The 21,731-nt window shown below is 46.5% G+C and overlaps 1 pseudogene; it reads left to right on the plus strand.

The window, feature by feature from the left end:
- Positions 1-5,849: 5,849 nt before the first annotated feature.
- Positions 5,850-6,310, plus strand: LOC104663236 (annotated as a pseudogene).
- Positions 6,311-21,731: the final 15,421 nt, after the last annotated feature.

Raw genomic sequence — 21,731 nt, forward strand, 5'->3', positions numbered from 1 at the left:
ATCACTGAATGGTACACTTTATTTTTTATTTTTTCTTTCTTTTTCTTTTTCTTCTTTCTTTCTTTTTTTTTTTTTTTTTGACAGAGTCTCACTCTGTTACCCAGGCTGGAGTGCAATGGCATGATCGCAGCTCACTGCAACCTCCACCTCCCAGGTTCAAGCAATTCTCCTGCCTCAGCCTCCCAAGTAGCTGGGATTACAGGTGCCCGCCACCGCATCTGGCTTTTTTTTTTTTTTTTTCTGAGATGAAGTTTCGCTCTTGTTGCCCAGGCTGGAGTGCAATGGCACCATCTCAGCTCACTGCAACTTCTACCTCCCAGGTTCAAATGATTCTCCTGCCTCAGCCTCCCGAGTAGCTGGGGTTGCAGGCATGTGCCACCACGCCTGGCTAATTTTGTATTTTTAGTAGGTTTCTCCATGTTGGTCAGGCTGGTCTTGAACACCTGACCTCAGGTGATCTGCCTGCCTCGGCCTCCCAAAGTGCTGGGATTACAGGTGCGAGCCACCGCGCCCGGCCTAATTTTTTGTCTGTTTGTTTGTTTTTGAGACAGAGTCTCGCTCTGTTGCCCAGGCTGGAGTGCAGTGGCACGATCTCGGCTCACTGCAAGCTCTACCTGCCATGTTCACGCCATTCTCCTACCTCAGCCTCCCGAGTAACTGGGACTACAGGTGCTCACCACCACACCTGGCTAATTTTTTGTATTTTTGGTAGAGATGGGGTTTCACCGTGTTAGCCAGGATGGTCTCGATCTCCTGACTTTGTGATCTGCCCACCTCGGCCTCCCAGAGTGCTGGGATTACAGGCATGAGCCACCGTACCCGGCCTGAATGGTACACTTTAAAAAGATAAACTTATGATCTGTGAATTGTATTTCAATTTTTAAAATGAGCCCGGGCAACACAGTGAGACCCCTCTGTCTCTAAAAAACACAAACAAACAAAAAATTAGCTGGGCATGGTGGAGTACGTCTGTAGTCCCAGTTACTCAGAAGGTTGAGGTGGGAGGCTCACTTGAGCCCAGGAATTCAAGGTTTCGGTGAGCTATGACTGTACCACTGCACTCCAGCATGGAAAACAGAGCCAGATCCTGTCTCTAAATAAATAAATAAAAGGGTACAAAAAAACAAAACAAAAGAAACCCTACCTCTGAAGGCTGCTGTAAGGATGAAGTGAGATAATGTGTGTGAAGAGTTTAGCACAGCAGCTGGTGCAGAGTAGGTGTTTTCATCATCACCATCATCATCACCGTCTGGAGGCAGGAGAGTCATTTGAAACAAAGGAATGTGAACAAGCTTGATGTTATCAACTGATTGTTATTTTCTATTTTCCACTTTACCTAGAATGGTAAAGCATATGACTAGCAAGCAAAATCAACATTCCTAGAAATCACACTATTAAATAAATGTGTATTTTTACAGATAAAAATAAATTTATTTTTCTTAAAATATTATGCTTGACAGATGTGACTATGCAAAAAATAAATTTTTCTTTATGGCAATGACACTGCAAACAAAGCCAAAATAACAGATTAGGGACAAATATTTCCACATAAAGCAAAGGGTTCATACAAAGAATTATCCTAAGAAGTGCATAGGGGCTGGGCGAGGTGGCTCACACCCGTAATCCCAGCACTTTGGGAGGCCGGGGCAGGCGGATCATCTGAGGTCAGGAGTTTGATACCAGCCTGGCCAACATGGTGAAACCCTGTCTCTACTAAAAATACAAAAATTAACCAGGTGTGATGGTAGGCACCTGTAATCCCAACTACTTGGGAGGCTGAGGCAGGAGAATCACTTGAACCTGGGAGGTGGAGGTTGTGGTGAGCCGAGATTGCGCCACTGCACTCCAGCTTGGGTGACAGAGCGAGACTCTGTCTCAAAAAACAAACAAACAAAAAAAACCCACAAAAATTAGCTGGGTATGGTGGCACACGCCTGTAATCTCAGCTTCTTGGGAGGCTGAGGCACAAGAATCGCTTGAACCCCAGGGGGCAGAGGGGGCAGTAAGCTGAGATCATGCCACTGCACTCCAGCCTGGGAGACAGAAGGAGACTCCGTCTCACAAAAAAAAAAAAAAAAAAAAAAAAAAATAGACATGCATAAGAAGAAGACAAAAAACCCACTAGAAAAATAGGCAAATGGGCAAAGGACACAGAGAATTCATAGAAGTTGACTGCGAGTGGCCAAAACACTTAGGAGATGGTGCTCACAGGGGGGCCAGGGACGCATATTTACAACCAGGAGATACAATTTTTCTCTTACAATATTGACAACAATTTAAACAATTAGTAATATATGGGGAAGTGTTAATGAGCCACAAATTGCTACCCTTTTTTTTTTTTTTTTTTTTAGAGACGAGGCCTCCCTATGTTGCCCAGCATAAAGTACAGTGGCTACTCACAGGCATCAGCATGGTGCACTGCAGCCTCAAACCCTGGGCTCTAGCGAGCCTCCCACCTCAGCCTCCTGAGTAACTGGGACTACAGGCATGCACTAATTTTTTTTTTTTTTTTTTTTTTTTTGAGACGGAGTTTTACTCTTGTTGCCCAGGCTGGAGTGCAATGGCACAACCTCGGCTCACTGAAACCTCCACCTCCCAGGTTCAAGTGATTCTCCTGCCTCAGCCTCCCTAGTAGCTGGGATTATAGGAATGTGCCACCATGCCCGGACAATTTTGTATTTTTAGTAAAGACAGGGTTTCTCCGTGTTGGTCAGGCTGGTCTCGAACTCCCGACCTCAGGTGATCCGCCCGCCTCGGCCTCCCAAAGTGCTGGGATTACAGGCGTGAGCCACTGTGCCCAGTCCCAGCTAATATTTTTTTAAAATTGCTCTTTTTTAAAAATTGAAATACAATTCACAGATCATGAAATCATGCTTTAAACTTGCTACAATCTTTGAGAAAATCATCTGATATTATTTATTAAAATTTAAAACATGCATACATAATTAATAACTAAATTATTAAAAATTAAAACGCCTACTTTTTGACACAGCAATTCCACTTCTAGGAAATACAAGTATGAGTGTTTTTATTAAAGATACGTGTGCAAGGAGATTCACTGGAGCACTCATAACCGCAATGAGCAAAGTGAGAGAAAGCTGAATGAATGAGTCTACATATCTCACATAGGATGTTACTAGCTACTAAAAAGAATGAAATATTGCATATGGATATAATGGCCACTAGGACATGGTATTATAGTGAAAAAAGCAAGGTCAGGCCGGGTGCAGTGGCTCACGCCTATAACCCCAGCAATCTGGGCGTGTGAGGTGGTCAAATCCTTTGAGCCCAGGGCTTCGAGACCAGCCTGGGCAACATGGTGAAATCCCATCTCTCCAAAAAACTTACAAAAATTAGCTGAGTGTGATGGCACACACCTGTGGTCCCAACTACTTGGGAGGCTGAGATGGGAGAACTGCTTAAGCCCAGGAAGTCGAGGCTGCAGTGAGCCATGATTGTATCACTGCACTCCAAGTCTGGGCCTAGAGTGCAGTGGCACAATCGTGAGCCTTTAAGACCCTGTCTCGAAAAAAAAAAAAAGGCAAGGTGCACAACAGTATCTATTATATGTACAAGACATATAGTATGTCCTCTTTTGTAAAACAGGAGGGGCAATGCATATACATAATTGCTTATCCATGCTTAATGCAGCCCTGGAAGTATGCACAAGAAAGGTAACACTGGAAGCTTTTGGAGAGATAACCGGGTACCTGGGGTAGTGGTGAGAGGGAGGCTCATTTTGGAATATTCTTGTGAACCTCTGGAATTTTGAATCATGTGAATTACTTAATAATATTGTAGATTAATTAATAGATCTAAATATATTAGAAAGCTGTCCACTATATATTATTAAATGAAAAAAGTATATTCCAGAAAAATATAGAATGATTATTTTGTAGAAAAAGGAACAAAACATCCTAACACTATACACACACACACATATCTTTGTTTAGGCATTAAAAAAAAAGAATGGCCAGGCTCAGTGGCCTGCTATAACCCCAGCACTTTGGGAGGCCAAGGTGGGAGGATGCTTGAAGCCAGGAGTTCAAGACAAGCCTGGGCAACATAGTAGATCTCATCTCTAGACAAAACTTCAAAAATTAGCCAAGCATGGTGGCTCAAGGCTGTAGTCCCAGCTACCCCAGAGGCTGAGGCAGGGGGATCGGTTGAGCCCAGCAGTTCGGGGCTACAGTGAGTTATAATTTTGCCAGTGCACTCCAGGCTAGGTGATAAATGCAAAACCCTGTCTCAAACTAAATTAACAAACAAACAAAAAAAGAGAAAAATGTTCTTTACACATGACCATGCATAACTTCCATAATTTAAAAAAGAGTATTAAAAATAAATTGCTGTTGTTTTTATTTGTTGTCACAATGCTTAATAATTTTGAGCTGATGACTCTGGTCTGGAAGATTTTCATGCAAATTCTCAGTATCTCAGACACAGCAGAAGACCTTCTCTTGTCACCCTGAGATCTACTGTGCAGGTTGGATGTTGCTTTCCTTGTCTTCAGAAGTTTCAGGTTCTATATTTTTAACCCAACAGCCTTGACTCTCCAAGCACCCTCCTGCAGAGGTGAGAAAGATGCAGACTTCCCAGGATGTTAAAGAGATCGGGGGGATGTTTTGGGAAACGGAATGGGAGAGACAGGAGCAGGGGGAGGCACAGGAGGCTCCTGGAACCCAGTGCCAGCCTCTGCCCTCAAGGAGGCAGACCAGGCAGAGGCCCTTCCAGCTCCCCACGGCTGCCTGGGTGTCAGTTCTGTTGGGGCCCCTGAGAGTTGCATTTTTGTTATTTTGGCAGGGGTAGACAGTTGTAGGGCTTCATTCCCTGTGATGCTTCATTCCCACATACCATGAAGGGCTGGGCTGAGTCTTACATGGTTAATCGCAGTGGGATCTCCAGCCAGCTTGGTTTCCGCCAACATGCTGGCTCTCTTGGATTGATTTACTGGTTATGTGCATCAGAGTCCCGGAGACCTGGTCTTCAGCCCTATCTCTGCCACATACTATGTATGAGATTCCAGCCAGGTGATTTAACTTCTCTAAGCCTCAGTCTCCTCATCTGGAAAATGGGGGTGAGGGCGAATAAGCACCTCTTCATGAAGATTTTGTGAGAGGCATGATGCTGCCAGTGAGCCTGGCACAGGGTGGATGCCACATCTGAAGTCACTGGCCTTAGGCTCAGTGGGATCACAGCAAGTGGGAGGCGGCACTGTGAGATCACAGCAATTCCTCTGTCCTGAATGAGCTGTAACCCTGGGAGTAACCTCGAGACGTGAGCTGGAGGGGCACTGCATGCATGTGCGTTTGTGTGGGAATGTGTGGGCCTGAGTATGAGGGAAAGCACGTCTAGAGTTGTTTCTTCCAGGCGATAACACGACTAGCTGGTTCAGTGAGAACTGCGGGCCAACTGTCTGCCATATTGAAGCCCGAAAAGCAAGAATCAGGGGCTGTAGGCCGGGCGCGGTGGCTCAAGCCTGTAATCCCAGCACTTTGGGAGGCTGAGACGGGCGGATCACGAGGTCAGGAGATCGAGACCATCCTGGCTAACACGGTGAAACCCCGTCTCTACTAAAAATACAAAAACTAGCCGGGCGAAGTGGCGGGCGCCTGTGGTCCCAGCTACTCGGGAGGCTGAGGCAGGAGAATGGCGTAAACCCGGGAGGCGGAGCTTGCAGTGAGCTGAGATCTGGCCACTGCACTCCAGCCCCGGCGACAGAGTGAGACTCTGCCTCAAAAAAAAAAAAAAAAAAAAAAAAAAAAGAATCAGGGGCTGTCTCAGCCAAGATTCTAAGGCCCAGTTTATCAAAATAGCCCTCTAGGGGAGCCACGGCTTAAGGTGCAGACATGGCCAAGTCCAAGAACCACCCCACACACAACCAGTCCCGCAAATGGCACAGAAATGGTATCAAGAAACCCCGATGACAAAGATACGAATCTCTTAAGGGGGTAGACTCCAAATTCCTGAGGAACATGCGCTTTGCCAGGAAGCACAACAAGAAGGTCCTAAAGAAGTTGCAGGCCAACAGTGCCAAGCCATGAGTGCACGTGCTGAGGCTATCGAGGCCCTCGTAGAGCCCAAGGAGGTTAAGCCCAAGATCCCAAAGGGTGTCAGTCGCAAGCTCGATCGACTTGCCTACCTTGCCCACCCCAAGCTTGGAAAGCGTGCTCATGCCCGCATTGTCAAGGGGCTCAGGCTGTGCCGGCCAAAGGCCAAGGATCAAACCAAGGCCCAGGCAGCAGCTCCAGCTTCAGCTCCAGTTCAGGCTCCCAAAGGTGCCCAGGCACCCACAAAGGCTTCAGAGTAGAGATCTGTGTCTGCCGATGTGAGGACAGAAGGACTAGTGCAACCCCTCTGGGCTGCCGTCTGCATGGGGCTGGGGTCCTACTGTGCTATTTGTACAAATAAACCTGAGACAGAAAAAAAAAAAAAAAAGAGTGCCTTCTATATCCCTTGTGGGTCATAGACAGCAACTCTCCTCCTTGTTCTTTGGCTCCTCACACCTCAAGTGAGATTAGACAAGCACTGTCATTAATTATTTCAGAAGTAAGCGAAGCAGTGCTTGCCACCCCGACAGCTGAGGCTGCAAATGCCAGGTTCGTTTTAGTTATTTTTCCGGGAAATAGTTGCATCCACTAATCGCAAGCCCATTCTGTTGAGTGCCCAGCGGTGGGTTGGGCTGGGTGAGGGGACAGTACCTAGTTCTGGCCCTGAAGGGGCTCTTGGGGTGGTCTGCAGGGGTTAGGGAGAAAGGTCACCTGAGAACAAGCTAATCCCCTGCTCTGGGAGGCTGGCTCAGTGCGAGAGCTGCGCCTTTGAGTATGGGAAGGACTGGGGTAGATGGGGATGAGAACCTGGGTTTGTGTCCAAGCTCTTCGCTTCTTAGCCATGTGACCTTGAGCAAGGTCAAACACGTTGCCTCCATTTCCTCATCCTAGGCAATTGGTCAGGCATTTGGAAACATCATGCTGGACACGGTGGCTCACACCTGTAATCCATGCACTTTGAGAGGCCGAGGCGGGCAGATCACTTGAGGCCAGGAGTTCGAGACCCTGGCCAACATGGTGAAACCCCGTCTCTACTAAAAATATATAAAAATTAGCTGGGCATGGTGGTGGCGTGCACCTGTAGTCCCAGATACTCAGGAGGCTGAGGCAGGAGAATTGCTTGAACCCGGGAACCAGAGATTACAGTGAGCTGAGATCACACCATTGCACTCTAGCCTGGGCAACAGAGTGAGACTCTGTCTCAAAAACAGAAAAACAAACAAAAAAAGATTTGGGTGAGAAGGGGGTGAGGGATAAAAGACTACAAATTGGGTGCAGTGTATACTGCTCAGGTGATGGGTGCAGCAAAATCTCACAAATCACCACTAAAGGATTTAATCATAAACCAACCACCACCTGTTCCCCCAATACACTATAGAAATAAAAAATTAAAAAACAAAACAACCCGTTGTACTGTGGAAGCAGTGGGAAAAGCCGGAAGAGGAAACCGAGGTTCAGGGAAGCAGTGACTGCCTGTGCTACACAGTGACTGCCTGAAGCCACACAGTGGGTCACTTCCAAGCAGGACCCACAAGAGTCCCAGCCCAGGGTTGTGGTCTCTGTACCCTCTTTCCCACGGCCTCCTATGGTTCTCTCCTTTTCCCAGGCCCATCCCCATGGGCCACATGTGCTTGGTGGCTGCTCTCTTCCTGTGATCCTGGAAACAGGCCTGGCACGGCCCAGCTAATCTGGGTACCCCATAACCATCCTTCCCCTCCAGTGCATGAGGTTTGTTAAATGCTTCCTGAGTTCTCAGAGTAGGTCCAAATGGTGGCTCATCTGAAAAATGATGGGGTAAGACATGCCAAACTCCAACACTGGGGAATGGAAGGGATTTTCTTTTTGCCCAGGAACCCCTCTGAACCTTGGGGATTTCTGTGCTGAATTCAAGCTATTCCCACCACTTCCATAGTATGATGCTTCCAAATTTCTGACCAAGAGCCTAAGAAGTTTCAACCAGCAGCTCACACAGCCTGACTGGCAGCACGAAGCCTGGCAGCAAGGCCCTGAAACCTCACTGTCTGGCTTTACATCTCTGATCCACCACTAACTAGTGTGACCTTGAGCAAGTTGCTTCACTAATCTGTGACTCCATTTCCCATGTGAAAAATTGGTTGGGGGCCGGGCACGGTGGCTCACGCCTGCAATCCCAGCACTTTGGGAGGCCGAGGTGGGTGGATCACCTGAGGTCAAGAGTTCAAGACCAGTCTGGCCAACATGGCAAAACCCCGTCTCTACGAAAAATACAAAAATTAGCCGGGTGTGGTGACAAGCACCTGTACTCCCAGCTACTCAGGAGGCTGAGGCAGAAGAATCACTTGAACCTGGAAGATGGAGATTGCAGTGAGCCGAGATAGCACCATTGCACTCCAGCCTGTGTGACAGGTAATAATATTATCAGACAGGTAATAATACCTATCTGATAAAGTTAGTGTGAAGTTTAAATGAGACAATATATGTAACTTCTTCACCTGCTGCCAGGCCCATAATAAGGGCTCAATATCTGTCTCCCCACTTAGAGTACAAGCTTGTTGAGGACAAGGATCATGTCTGTTTTGTACGTTGCATATAATGGACACTAAAATAAACAAACACACAATTTAAATTTAAATTTTCTAGACCAGGCAGGGTGGCTCACATCTATAATCCCAGCACTTTGTGAGGCTGAGGCAGGCAGAAAGCTTGAGCCTAGGAGTTCAAGACCAGCCTGGGCAACATGACAAAACCTCATCTCTACAAAAAATGCAAAAATTAGCTGGGCATGGTGGTCTGCATGCCTGTAGTCCCAGCTACTCGGGGGGCTGAGGTGGGAGGATCACCGGAGCCCAAGAGGTCAAGTCTGCAGTGAGACATGATTGTGCCATTGCACTCCAGCCTGGGTGACAAAATGAAACGCTGTTTAAAAAAAAAAAAAAAAAAAAAGCAGGGCATGGTGGCTCACACCTGTAATCCCAGCACTTCGGGAGACTGAGGCCAGTGGATCACTTTGAGATCAGGAGTTTGAGACCAGCCTGAGCAACAAGGCAAACCCAGTCTTTACAAAAAATACAAAAATTAGCCGGGCATGCCTGTGGTCCCAGCTACTCAGGAGGCTGAGGCACAAAAATTGCTTGAACCTGGGAGGTGGAGGTTGAAGTGAGTCAAGAGCACGCCACTGCACTCCAACCTGGGCAACAGAGTGAGACCCTGTCTCAAAAATAAATAAATGAAAATAAATACATAAATGTGCAGAATCGGAAGGCATGTGCACAGGATTCCAGTTCTTGGTTCTGAGACTCATGCTTTGGTCTGAGACTCACATTTGGACTGAGTGATGTTTCATACTTGCTTTTAGACTCATACTTCTCACATTCTGTTTGCCCAGGATTGTACATCATTGGATTTGTGCTTTCTGGCCTTTACCACAACTATAATACAATTATGTAATTTTTCATCGACGATTTGCCTTCCTTTCTAGACTATAAAATCCATTCAGGCCCCTGCCTACTTTGACTACCTCCTACTATACCCATAGGCTTAGCACTGGCTCTGGCAAACATTAAACACTCAATAAATATTTTTCAACTGACTGATGGCTCAAAAGCTTAGCAGAAGATTAGTTAGTGAATGGAGTGGTTAATGAATAGAGAAACCTTGCTTTTTAAAAAGACTCATGAAGCCGGGCGCGGTGGCTCACGCCTGTAATCCCAGCACTTTGGGAGGCCGAGGCAGGAGGATCACGAGGTCAGGAGATCGAGACCATCCTGGCTAACACAGTGAAACCCCATCTCTACTAAAAATACAAAAAATTAGCTGGGCATGGTGGCGGGCGCCTGTAGTCCCAGCTACTCGGGAGGCTGAGGCAGGAGAATGGTGTGAACCCGGGAGGTGGAGCTTGCAGTGAGCCGAGATCGCGGCCACTGCACTCCAGCCTGGGTGACAGAGCGAGACTTCGTCTCAAAAAAAAGAAAGACTAATGAGCTGGGTGTGGTCACATGTGCCTGCGGTCCCAGCTACTTGGGAGGCTAAGGAGGTGGATTCCTTGAGTCCAGGAGTTCAAGGCCAGCCTCGGTAACATAGACAGACCTCATCTCTAAAAAATAAATAAATAAAAAGCAAAAGACTGGCCAGGTACAGTGGCTCACACCTGTCATCCCAACACTTTGGGAGGCCAAGCTGGGAAGATCACTTGAGCTCAGGAGTTCAAGACCAGCCTGGGCAACACAGCAAAACCCTGTCTTTACAAAAAATTTTTAAAATTCGCCAGACATAATGGTGCGCACCTGTAGTTCCAGCTACTCGGGAGGCTGAGACGAGAGGATCACTTGAGCCCAGGAATCTGAGGCGGCAGTGAGCTTTGATCAATAGTGTCACTGTGCTCCAGCCTGGGTGACAAAATGAGACCCTGTCTCTAAAAAATAAAAATTTAAAAAAAGAATAAAGAATTTTAAAAGACCAATAAAACACTAGTAAAATGTTAATACTCTATATAATAATATATTAAGATGTATGTAGTTAGTGCAAGAATTCATTTACCATAAATAGCCAGGTATCACTAATTCTTACCTATTTTTTATTACTGTAGGCTTAACCTTGACTCAGAGATCTGGCTAGAGGAGAATATATCTTTAAACAAATTTTTCACCTCTTAACAGTTTAAAACTTCCCGGGATGTATATCTAAATTTCCGTGGGGCTTAAAAACCCCTTAGCAATAAAAGCCCTTATACATGGCTTTCCTTAGGAGCCAATGCTGTCCTATTCATAGCCATAAAGACTATATCTTTTCAATTGGGAGTACTAATCAGCTTTGCTGTTTCCTCTTCTTTCTCTGCTCCTATTTCCCCCCCTGTATTTCAATCCACAGAAAGAAGAAAAAAAAGAGAAAGGAAAGAAAGCACCAAACCATGCAGTTTCTGCCCTTACCAGAAGCATGAACCTTTCAATTGCCGTTCCCTGAGTGGAAAAAGATTTCTCTTCATCTGCTAGCTTTTCTCTAGTGATTTTTTTTTTCTCTTCTTTTTTTGGAGGAAATTGCTTGTAGCTTCTCCCCTTCCCTCCTGACCAGTTACTTAGCTGAGCATGCTGTAAAATAAAGTTTACATTAAATAGTCTCCATGGCAACCTCACACACCAGATCTCTGGTTTTAAAGCAATCATATCCCTTTTCCCATTCAAGCTTGCCAAAAAGTAACTTTTCTTGACAGTACACAGACAGAACCTAATAAGGCTTGTAAAGAGAGATAAACTGGTTGCACAAGATAGGGGTCCCTTGATGGAGAACATGAGATGAATTCCTGAAAAGATATCTCCTGTAAACCATGGTTATTTACATTGTGCTCAAGCCATTTTAAGTCTCCATAAGAAAGCTCGTTGAATTGTAAATATCAGGCAGAGCTCTCATTTTTGGAGCACCACCCAGTCCATGCTAGACACTGGTCTGAGCACTTTCTATCCGTGAATTACCTCCTTTGATTTAATCCTGGGTGCATCCTGCGGAGATTTTTTTGCCCACAGATTGTCATTAGCGCCACTGGGCATCTGCTCCCACGGAAAATGTTTCAGTCTCCAAATTAACTACTTAGAATCGAAGTGTTCTTACACATACCTCCTAATAACAATAACAGCTGCCATTTACTGTGCTATATCCACTGCCTGGAGATATGCCTACCTCATCTCGGTTAATCATGCTTAGGAGATCCTATTATCCCCTGTTACAGACGAAGTAATTGAGGCTCATGGAGGGAAGGGCAACTGGCTCACACCGCTAGGAAGTTGCAAAGTTGGGATTTGAACCCAGGTGGGTTTGGTCCCTGTCTTAGTTTGTTCCGGCTGCTATAATAAAAGACCATAGACTGGGTAGTTTGTAAACAACATAAATTGGCCAGGCACGGTGGCTCACACCTGTAATCCTAGCACTTTGGGAGGCCGAGGCAGGTGGATCACCTGAGGTAAGGAGTTTGAGACCAGCCTGACTGACATGGTGAAACCCTGTCTCTAGTAAAAATACAAAAATTAGTTGGGCATGGTGGCAAGAGCCTATAATCCCAATTACTTGGGAGGCTGAGGCAGGGGAATCACTTGAACCCTGGAGGCAGAGGTTGCAGTGAGCTGAGACTGTGCCATTGCACTCTAGCCTGGGTGACAAGAGTGAAACTTTGTCTCAAAACAAACAAACAAACAGCCAGAAATTTATTTCTCTCACTTCTGGAGGCCAGGAAGTCCAAGATCAAAGCACTGGCAGATTCAGTGTCTGGTGAGGGCCCAGATGGGAACACAGCAAGGAGACCCAGATCGTGCCTCCTTTATATCTTCAGATTAGACTTTATGGCTATGAGGACACCATTGGCTCCTTAGGAAAGCCACGTTTAAGGAGTTTCACTGCTCAGGTGCTTTGAATCCCCACAGACGTATTTAGAGATACATCCCAGGAAGTTTTAGACTGTTAAGAGGTCAAAAATGGGTTGAAAAATATTTTCTCTCCTAGCCAGAGCCCTAAGTCAAGTTTAAGCCTAGAAATAATAAGTAATAATAATTATGATACTTGGTTATTAACATTAAACTAGTTCTTGCTCTAACTGCATGTATCTCAATACATTATTAAATAGAGCATTAACATGTTCACACATGGTAGAAGGAGTGAGGGGTCTCTCTTGGGTCTCTTTCAACAGGGCACTAATTCCAGCCATGAGGGCTCCATCCCCAAACCTAATCAGCTCCAAAAGGCCACACCTCCTAATAGCATCATATAGGGAGTGAGGATTAACATAGGAATCGAGGGGGTGGGACATAAACATTCAGACCATGGCAGTCCCAGAACAGGTACTCTTGTCACTCTGCCTCCCAGAAATTCTCCCAGCTAGGGAAGCAAGGAAGAGAACATCCCTCCACAGATGACATGGGCTTCCAGGTGCGGGTGTGAATGCCCTGGGCAGGCTCTGGACCAGGGGTGAGCAACTCTGGACCATGGGAGGTGAAGAGAAGAAGAAGGAGTATTGGCTCTCCCCTACTCCTTAAAGTTGCTGAGTTTTCGTTGGTTCTCACCAACTGTAGTTGTCATCTGTCTCTCTCTTCTCCCTCAACTCTTTGATCTGGCCACCTCCTACTCATCCTCCAAGTCTCAATTTAAAAGCTGCCTCCTCCATGAAGCCTCCCTGTCTTTTCAGACAGAGTTCAGCCTGACAGATCTCACTTAGTCACTTATGAGCGGTGGGACCTGTGCCAGATTTCTGTAGTTCTCAGAGCCTCAATTTGCTCATGTGTAAAATGGGGGTTTCACAGGGCCGTTGTGAGGTTTCAGTGTGTTTGTGGATGATAAAAGTCCATAGCAGAGCTCCCAGCCACAGGAGGTCAGCAAATGTCAGTTCCTGTTATTGGCCTTCTGTGGCGTTTTGTTACCTTTTCTATTATTATAATTATCTTATTGGTAGCTTGCACATCTCCCCAATAACTTGTGAGGCTTTGAAGGCGGGATCCTCATTTTCTCTTTTGTATCTCCAGCCCTGGCACCTGCAAACATTTGTTGATTGAATGTATGAAAGATTATCTGGTACCATCTCCCAGAGTTTTGGGCTCCTGGGAAATGTGGCCTGGAAGGAGTGGGGTGCTGGGGTTTCCCATGCTTCTCAAATGTAAATAGTTCTGAGAAAGATCACTAGACAAGCCAGCTCTCAGCTGGGCTTGGCTGGTGTGCAGCTGAGAGAGGCCACCATCTAGGGACCTGGGTTAGGAAGGTCTATGTCCTGGGGGCAGGAAGATGGAAACACAACTTTGCCCAGCGCCAGCCTAGGCTAGGTCACTCTGAATAGCCTCATCGTGTTTTGAATCAATTTTTTTTTTTAAGTAGAGCATATACAAATAAATAAAATAACAAAAATCATCTTTTAGGCCCCCAAATCATGTGTGTTTCTGGTTCTCCATCCATCAATGCCAGAGGTTCCTAACACTGGTCCATGAAGGCAAAAATAAAAATAAAAAAGGTTGCAACCTGTGGGAAAACATGTGTGGGGAGGGACATGGGAGGGAGGGAACTGCTCACTCACAGCAGACTCCAGGTCTCCCTGCAAAGCTGCAGGCATTTTTTTGGCCCAGCCTCTTTTCTCCTGTGTCATTTACCACTGTGGCCACCTGAGGAAACTGAAGAAAGGGCTTCCTCTGGGCTGGTCACCTGCTGACCTGCTCAGGCTCTTGACAGCTTTCAGACAGTGAATCCTCAGCCAACTCCTAAAGGGGATGGCTGAGGCTGAAGAAAGAGGAGACAGGATGGTTTCTGCAAAGAACCAGGATCGCAGATGTGGCGCTTGGCCACGCTCCCCACCAGTCCAAGCTTGTGTGTGCTCAAATCACTGTCTACATCACTGTAGCTGCTGCCTGGCTTTTCCTGTTCCATCTCGCCACTGGCACAACCTTGGAGCGTGTGCAGAACTGGAAAGAACTTAGGCCAGGAGCACTGGCTCACACCTGTAATCCCAGCACTGTGGGAGGCCGAGGCAGGCGGACCGCCTGAGGTCAGGAGTTCTAGACCAGCCTGGCCAACAAGGTGAAACCCCATCTCTACTAAAAACACAAAAATTAGCTGGGCGTGGTGGAGGACACCTGTAATCCCAGCTATTCGGGAGGCTGAGGCAGGAGAATCGCTTGAACCCGGGAGGTGGAGGTTGCAGTGAGCTGAGATCACGCCACTGCACTCCAGCCTGGGTGACAGAGCAAAACTCTGTCTCAAAAAAAAAAAAAAAAAGCATGTGCAGAACTGGAAAGAACTTAGGCCAAGCGCAAGCGTGGTGGTTCATGCCTGTAATCCCAGCACTTTGGGAGGCCGAGGTGGGCGGATCATCTGAGGTCGGGAGATCAAGGCCAGCCTGACCAACATGGAGAAACCCTGTCTCTACTAAAAATACGAAATTAGCTGGTTGTGGTGGTGCACGCCTGTAATTCCAGCTACTCGGGAGGCTGAGGCAGGAGAATCGCTTGAACCCAGGAGGCAGAGGTTGCAGTGAGCCGAGATTGCACCATTGCACTCCAGCCTGGTCAACAAGAGCAAAACTCTGTCTCAAAAAAAAAAAAAAAAAAAAAACTGGAAAGAACCTGGAAATCACCTGATTTCCATCAACACTTTCACAAGTCTGCCCTGTGCCTGACCCTGAGGATACAACTAATGATGATGATAATTAGTATTAAATATGTGCTTAACTCATGGCAGGCCCAGCCCTAAGCACTTTACAGATAACAGCTCATTTAGTTATGATTATAACACTAGATGACAGATGTTATTCTTGTTACTTTCATTTTACAGATGAGGAAACTGAGGCACAAAAAGGGTGAGTAACTTTCCCAAAGCCATATAGATAGTAAGTGGCAGAGCCTTGATTTGAACCCAAGCAGTCAGACTCCAGGCTCTTGGCCACTTGAGGTACTCATGGGTGGGCCACTTGAGGTACCCCATTTCAGGGATATTATAGATTTAGTCTCTTTAAGCCACTCAAAACAAAATGCATTTGCCCATTGTCAGGGTGTCAGCTGCCAGCCCCACCCTGGGAGTTAGGTAAGGATCTCCGGAAGACATAGGGAAGCTGAGATTGAAGAAGGGATAGAGGGTGGAAAAGACACCCAAGAGAAGAAAGCAGCATGGGCAGAGGTGTGTGGACAGGAGTAAGGCGCGGGGAAGAGCCGTGTCTGGCTCCATGGCCAACAGAAAGCTGCTGGCACAGCCAGACCCAGAACCCAGGTCTCCAAACCCCTATACCTATCCCACATTGTCTGTTAGGATTCCCGCCGCAGCAAGCCCAGCCAGTGTTGTAAAGCTGCTGCTAAGCACTGGGGGACTCAGAAGAGCAGAATATGGACCTTCCAGCTGGGAGCATCCTAGAGATTTGTACGGACTGACTGAGGAACAAGACCAGGGAGAGAGGGCAATTACTCGGCATTTTGGCACAGACGAGCAGCTCCCAAATCAGTGCTGGTGGTGCCCTTCCCCTTCTTTCAACTTCATTTCTCTCTCTTTCTTTCCCCTCTCTAGTAGGTTGAAAAATTGTCCCTCAAAATATGTCCGGTCCAGAGACAGTGGCTTACGCTTGTAATCCCAGCACTTTGGGAAGCTGAGGCAGGAGCATCGCTTGAAGCCAGGAGTTCCGAACCAGCTTGGGCAACATAGCAAGATCTCATTTCTACAAAATTTAAAAATTAGTCAGGCATGTTAGTGCATGCCTGTAGTCCTAGCTATTCAGGAGGCTGAGGCAGGAGATGGCTTGAGCCTAGGAGTTCAAGGATGCAGTGAGCTATGATCACTCCGCTGCTCTCCAGCCTGAGATCCTGTCTCAAAAAATCAAAAACCAAAAAAAAAAAAAAAAAAAAAAAAAAAAAACCCAAAACTATATCCTAATTCTGAGAACCTGTGAATATTACTTTATTTTGTAAAAGGGTCTTTGCGGATTTAATTAAGTTTAGGGTTTGAGATTGAGAAGATTATCTTCGATTATCCCGGTGGGCCCTAAATCCAATCACAAGTAACCTTATAAGAGAAAGGCGAGGGACGCTGGCCAGACAGAGAAGAAGGCCATGTGAAGACAGAGGAGAGACAAAAAAAGCCACAAGCTAAGGAAGGCCACCAGCTACCAGAAGCTGAAGAGGCAAGGAATAGACTCACCCCTTGAGCCTCCTTAGGGAGTACTGCCTTGATTTAGGACTTCTGGCCTCTAAAATTGTGAGAAAATAAACTTCTGTGGCTGTTGCTCTTGCTGAGACAGTCTCACTCTGTCGCGCAGGTTGGAGTGCAGTGGCGCGATCATGGCTCACTGCAACCTCGACCTCCCGGGTTCAAGCAATTCTCGTGCCTCAGCCTCCACAGTAACTGAGATTACAGACATGCACCACCACGCCCAGCTAATTTTCATATTTTTAGTAGAGACAGGTTTTGCCATGCTGGCCAGGCTGGTCTTGAACTCCTGATCTCATGTGATCCACCCACCTCGGCCTCCTAAAGTTCTGGGATTACAAGCATGAGCCACCACACCCGGCTATTGTTTTTTGAGACAGAGTCTTGCTCTGTCACCTGGGCTGGAGTGCAGTGGCATGATCATGGCCTACTGCAGCCTCAACCTCCTGGGCTCAAACGATCCTCCTGCCTCAGCCTCGCATGTAGCCGGGACCATAGGCACATGCCACAACATGGGCTATGGGCTAATTTTTTGAGTTTTTTTTTTTTTTTTTTTTTTTTTTTTTTTGTAGAGCAAGTCTCATTATATTGCCCAGGCTGGTCTTGAACTCCTGGGCTCAAACAGTCCTCCCGCCTCAGCCTCCCAAATTGCTGGGATTACTGGCGTGAGCCACTGTACCTGGCAACTTCTGTTGTTTTAAGCCACCAAGTTTGTGGAAATGTGTTACAGTAGTCACAGAAAACTAACAGACCTTTCCCCAGCCCTTTTTTCTCACCTCCTTTTCTGATCTTTCTTCTCTGGGAAGAAGTGAGGAAACAGGAATGGAGAAAGGGGCCTTTTCTGATTTAAGCTTTGGGTCATTTCCACCCTGAAGGTCTTCTGTCCTCCTTGGGAGTCTGATCATCTAAAGTCTCTTCTTCTGCTCTTTGCCAAGCCCTATCTCCTTATCCTGTGTCACCAGATGTTTCCTGGCCACAGTCTGGGACGTCACTCAGCCTCTCGATTACAAATGGGACTTGGGGTCCAGAGAGAGGCTCTGACTTGCCTCAGGTCACACAGTGAATTAGTAGCAGCTCCAGGGCAAAGACAGGTGCGTCCTTCTCCAACATCTTCTCTTAAATTGTCTCCCAGCTGCTGCTAGCACAGAGTGGGGCTCACAGTAACCGTTTGGTAACTGACCAAGAGAGGCAATATGGGACAATGGTGAACAGCATGGGCTTTGAAAACACACGAACCAGAAATTGAGGCCTGGCACTGCCATTTACATACTATGCAGCCTTAGGGGAAGTCACTTCATCATTCTGAGCCTCAGTTTCCTCCTTCATAAACTGGAAATAGTAATAGCACTCCTTCAGAGCTATCCTGGAAGACAGTAGAGTATGGATGTTAAGAGCATGGGATCTGGCTGGGTGCAGTGGCTTAAGCCTGTAATCCCGGCACTTTGGGAGGCCAAGGCAGGCGAAGGTCAGAAGTTTGAGACCAGCCTGGCCAACATAGCAAAACCCCATCTCTACTAAAAATACAAAAATTAGCCGGGCATGGTGCCATGCACCTGTAGTCCCACCTACTTGGGAAGCTGAGGCAGGAGAATGCTTCAACCTGGGAGGTGGAGGTTGCAGTGAGCCAAGATAGTGCCACTGCACTCCAGTCTGGGCAACAGAGAGAGACTCTATCTTGAAAAAAAAAAAAAGAGAATGGGCTCTGGAACCAGAATGCTTGGTTCAGGTCTCAGCTCCACCACACCTTAATTATTTGATTTGGGACCAGGCACCGTGACTCACACTTGCAATCCCAGCACTTTGGGAGGCTGAGGCAGGAGTATCACTTGGGCCCAGGAGTTCCAGACCAGCCCAAGCAACATGGTAAAACCCCACCTCTACAAAAAATACAAAAGTTAGCCAGGCATGGTGGCACATGCCTATAGTCCCAGCTACTGGGAGGGCTGAGGTGGGAGGATCACTTGAGCCAGGAAGGTTGAGACTATAGTGAGCTGTGATCACACCACTGCATTCCAGCATCGACTGCAACCTCAAGATATTTTTTTTTTTGAGATCCTGTCTCAAAAAAAAATTTTTTTGGCTTGGTGTGGTGGCTCACACCTGTAATCCCAGCACTTTGGGAGTCTGAGGCGGGCAGATCACAAGGTCAGGAGATTGATACCATCCTGGCCAACATGGTGAAACCCCATCTCTACTAAAAAAAATACAAAAATTAGCTGGACGTGGTGGCACGTGCCTGTAGTCCCAGCTACTCAGGAGGCTGAGGCAGGGGAATCGCTTGAACCCAGGAGGCGGAGGTAAATTTTTTTACTAAGTAAATACAAATAAATATTTTTTTTAAAATTTGGGCAACCATGCCTCAGTTTCTCCACCTGTGATTTGGGGATAATAAGAGTTCCTACCTCTTATAAATGGCACACGTTGTCTTTGCTGTCACTTCTTACTGAAGGACTGGAGAATGGGGCGGTCATTCCCGGGCCCCACAGGTTTCCTGGTCAGGCTGAGGGTCTTCCCATCACCCGTAGGCCCCTTACTTCATTCCCGGAAGCCAGCTTCCTAGAGCAGCTTCTGATGTTCTGATGTACATTATAGATTTAGTTTCTCTAAATCCACCCAAAATGCATTTACCAGTTGTCAACCATTTATCAGCAATTAAGCTTCCATTTTAGATGTCAAGACAGAAATACATTTTGCTGCTGAGTGGGGAGGCGTTCAGACAGGCTGTCAGACTCAAGTTCTTATTGTTCTGTTCGGTTTAGCAAAGACTTCACAGACTTACACACTTATGTACACTTCCATAGACTTAAAGCCAGAAGATACCCTAGAGAGGCCCATTTCACAAAGGTGGAGATGGAGGCCCTGGAGATTACAGTGAATCAGGGACAGAGATAAGGGAGGCCCATGCTGCGTGTTCTCGTTTTTGTTGTTGTTTGAGATGGTGTCTCTCTCTGTTGCCTCGACCTCCCTTTTTCTTTTTTTTTTTAGAAATGAGGGTCTCACTATGTTGCAGAGGCTGGTCTCAAACTCCTGGGCTCAAGTGATCCTCCTGCTTTGGCCTCCCAAGTGCTGAGATTACAGGTGTGAGCCACTGTACTTGGCCTGCAGTTATTTTTTTTTAAGCTTAAACAATTTTGCAAAAATACCACACACATAAAGAAAGTTTACATAATGTATCTTACTGTTTAGAAAACAATACTGTAATCCTGAACCTGCCATCCAGTGCAGGAACTGATACCAACACCTGTAAGGCCTCTAATGCTGCATCTGTTTAAATAAAGGGTCTGCACAGCCTAGGCAACATAGCAAAGCCCTGTTTCTACTAAAAATACAAAAAATTAGCCGGGTGTGGTGGCACACTCCTGTAATCCTAGCTACTCAAGAGGCAGAAGTTGCAGTGAGCTGAGATCATGCCACTGCACTCCAGCCTGGGTGACAGAGTGAAACCCTGTCTCAAAATAAAAATAAAAGTAAATAAGTAAATAAATAAATAAATGGGTCTGCAGAGGGGTCAGCTGCCCATAGAACACAGAAAGAATCCATTAAAAGAGATTCTTCTAGAAAGAAATCCATGAAGGTAGTTCTGGGTTCTCTGTTCTTCGTTTTTCTCTATGGTGGAGCCTACACTATAAGCTTGAATGTTCCATCATCATTTTCTTTTTCTTTTTCTTTTTCTTGAGACAGGGTCTTGCTCTGTCATCCAGGCTGGAGTGCAGCGGCACGATCACTGCTCACTGCAGTCTTGACCTCCTGGGCTCAAGCAATCTTCCCACCTCAGACTCCCAAGTAGCTGTGACTATAGGCGCATGCCACCTCACTCAGCTAATTTTTGTATTTTTTGTAGAGATGAGGTCTCACTATGTTGCAATGCTAGAGACAGTGTTTTGCCATGTTGCCCAGGCTGGTCTTGAATTCCTGGGCTGAGGCAATCTGCTTGCCTTGGCCTCCCAAAGCGCTGGGATTACAGATGTGACCCACCGTGCCTGGCATCATTTTCAAAACCAGACTTTTTCTTGGTGATGGTTCTAGCCAAATGTTTTAGCCTCTCAGTGTCATCATGGTTTCCTGCCATCAGGAAGCTGGTAGTCCTCCCAACTGAAGTGGTCACCACATTTGATTTCCACTGTCAGGAAATGAATATATCACTATCTTCATAACGACTACCATTTATTGAGTGTGGTTTTCTAGGCAGTAGGCTAAGCAGTTTCCATTTTATCACTTAGTTTTCACAGGAGTCTTAGGAATCACCATTAATAAACCTATTTTTCAAATGAGGAAACTGATGCCTAAAGAGGTTTAAAAATCTTGAGGAAGTGAGGATGAGGTAGGGCCAAGGATTGTCCTACTCTAGGGTCAGATCTGGGTTTTGTGCGGCCTGAAGCTTAGGCTACTGGGGGGACCATCTTTAAAAAAATGATAAAAAATTACAAATACAAATTTTGGCTGTGTGTGGTGACTCATGCCTGTAATGTCAGCACTTTGGCACGTTCACTTGAAGCTAGGAATTCAAGACCAGTCTGGGCAACATAGTGAGACCCTGACTCTACTTTGGGAGGCCGAGGCAGGTGGATCACGAGGTCAAGAGAGATTATCCTGGCCAACATGGTCAAACCCCGTCTCTACTAAAAATACAAAAATTAGCTGGGGGTGGTGGCGGGCACCTGTAGTTCCAGCTACTTGGGAGGCTGAGGCAGGAGAATTACTTGAACTTGGGAGGTGGAAGTTGCAGTGAGCTGAGATCGCGCCATTGCACTCAGCCTGGTGACAGAGCGAGACTCTGTCTCAAAAAAAAAAAAAAAATTTATCAGACGTAGTAGTGGCTCCCGTCTGCAGTCCCAGCTACTTGGGAAGCTTAGGTGGAAGGATCCCTTGAGCCCAGGAATTGGAGGTTGCAATGAGCCATGATTGAGCCACTGCACTCCAGCCTTGGGGTGACAGAGCAAGACCCCCTCTCTAAAAAAGAAAAAGCCACAAAAATACACATTTTTATAACAAAGTGCTGGAGTAAAAGGAGATAATGTGTGACTGAGTGATCTTAACTAATTGAAGTTAAAA

The sequence above is a fragment of the Rhinopithecus roxellana genome, chromosome 12, assembly GCF_007565055.1.
Source record: "Rhinopithecus roxellana isolate Shanxi Qingling chromosome 12, ASM756505v1, whole genome shotgun sequence".
Classification (NCBI taxonomy): Eukaryota; Metazoa; Chordata; class Mammalia; order Primates; family Cercopithecidae; genus Rhinopithecus; species Rhinopithecus roxellana.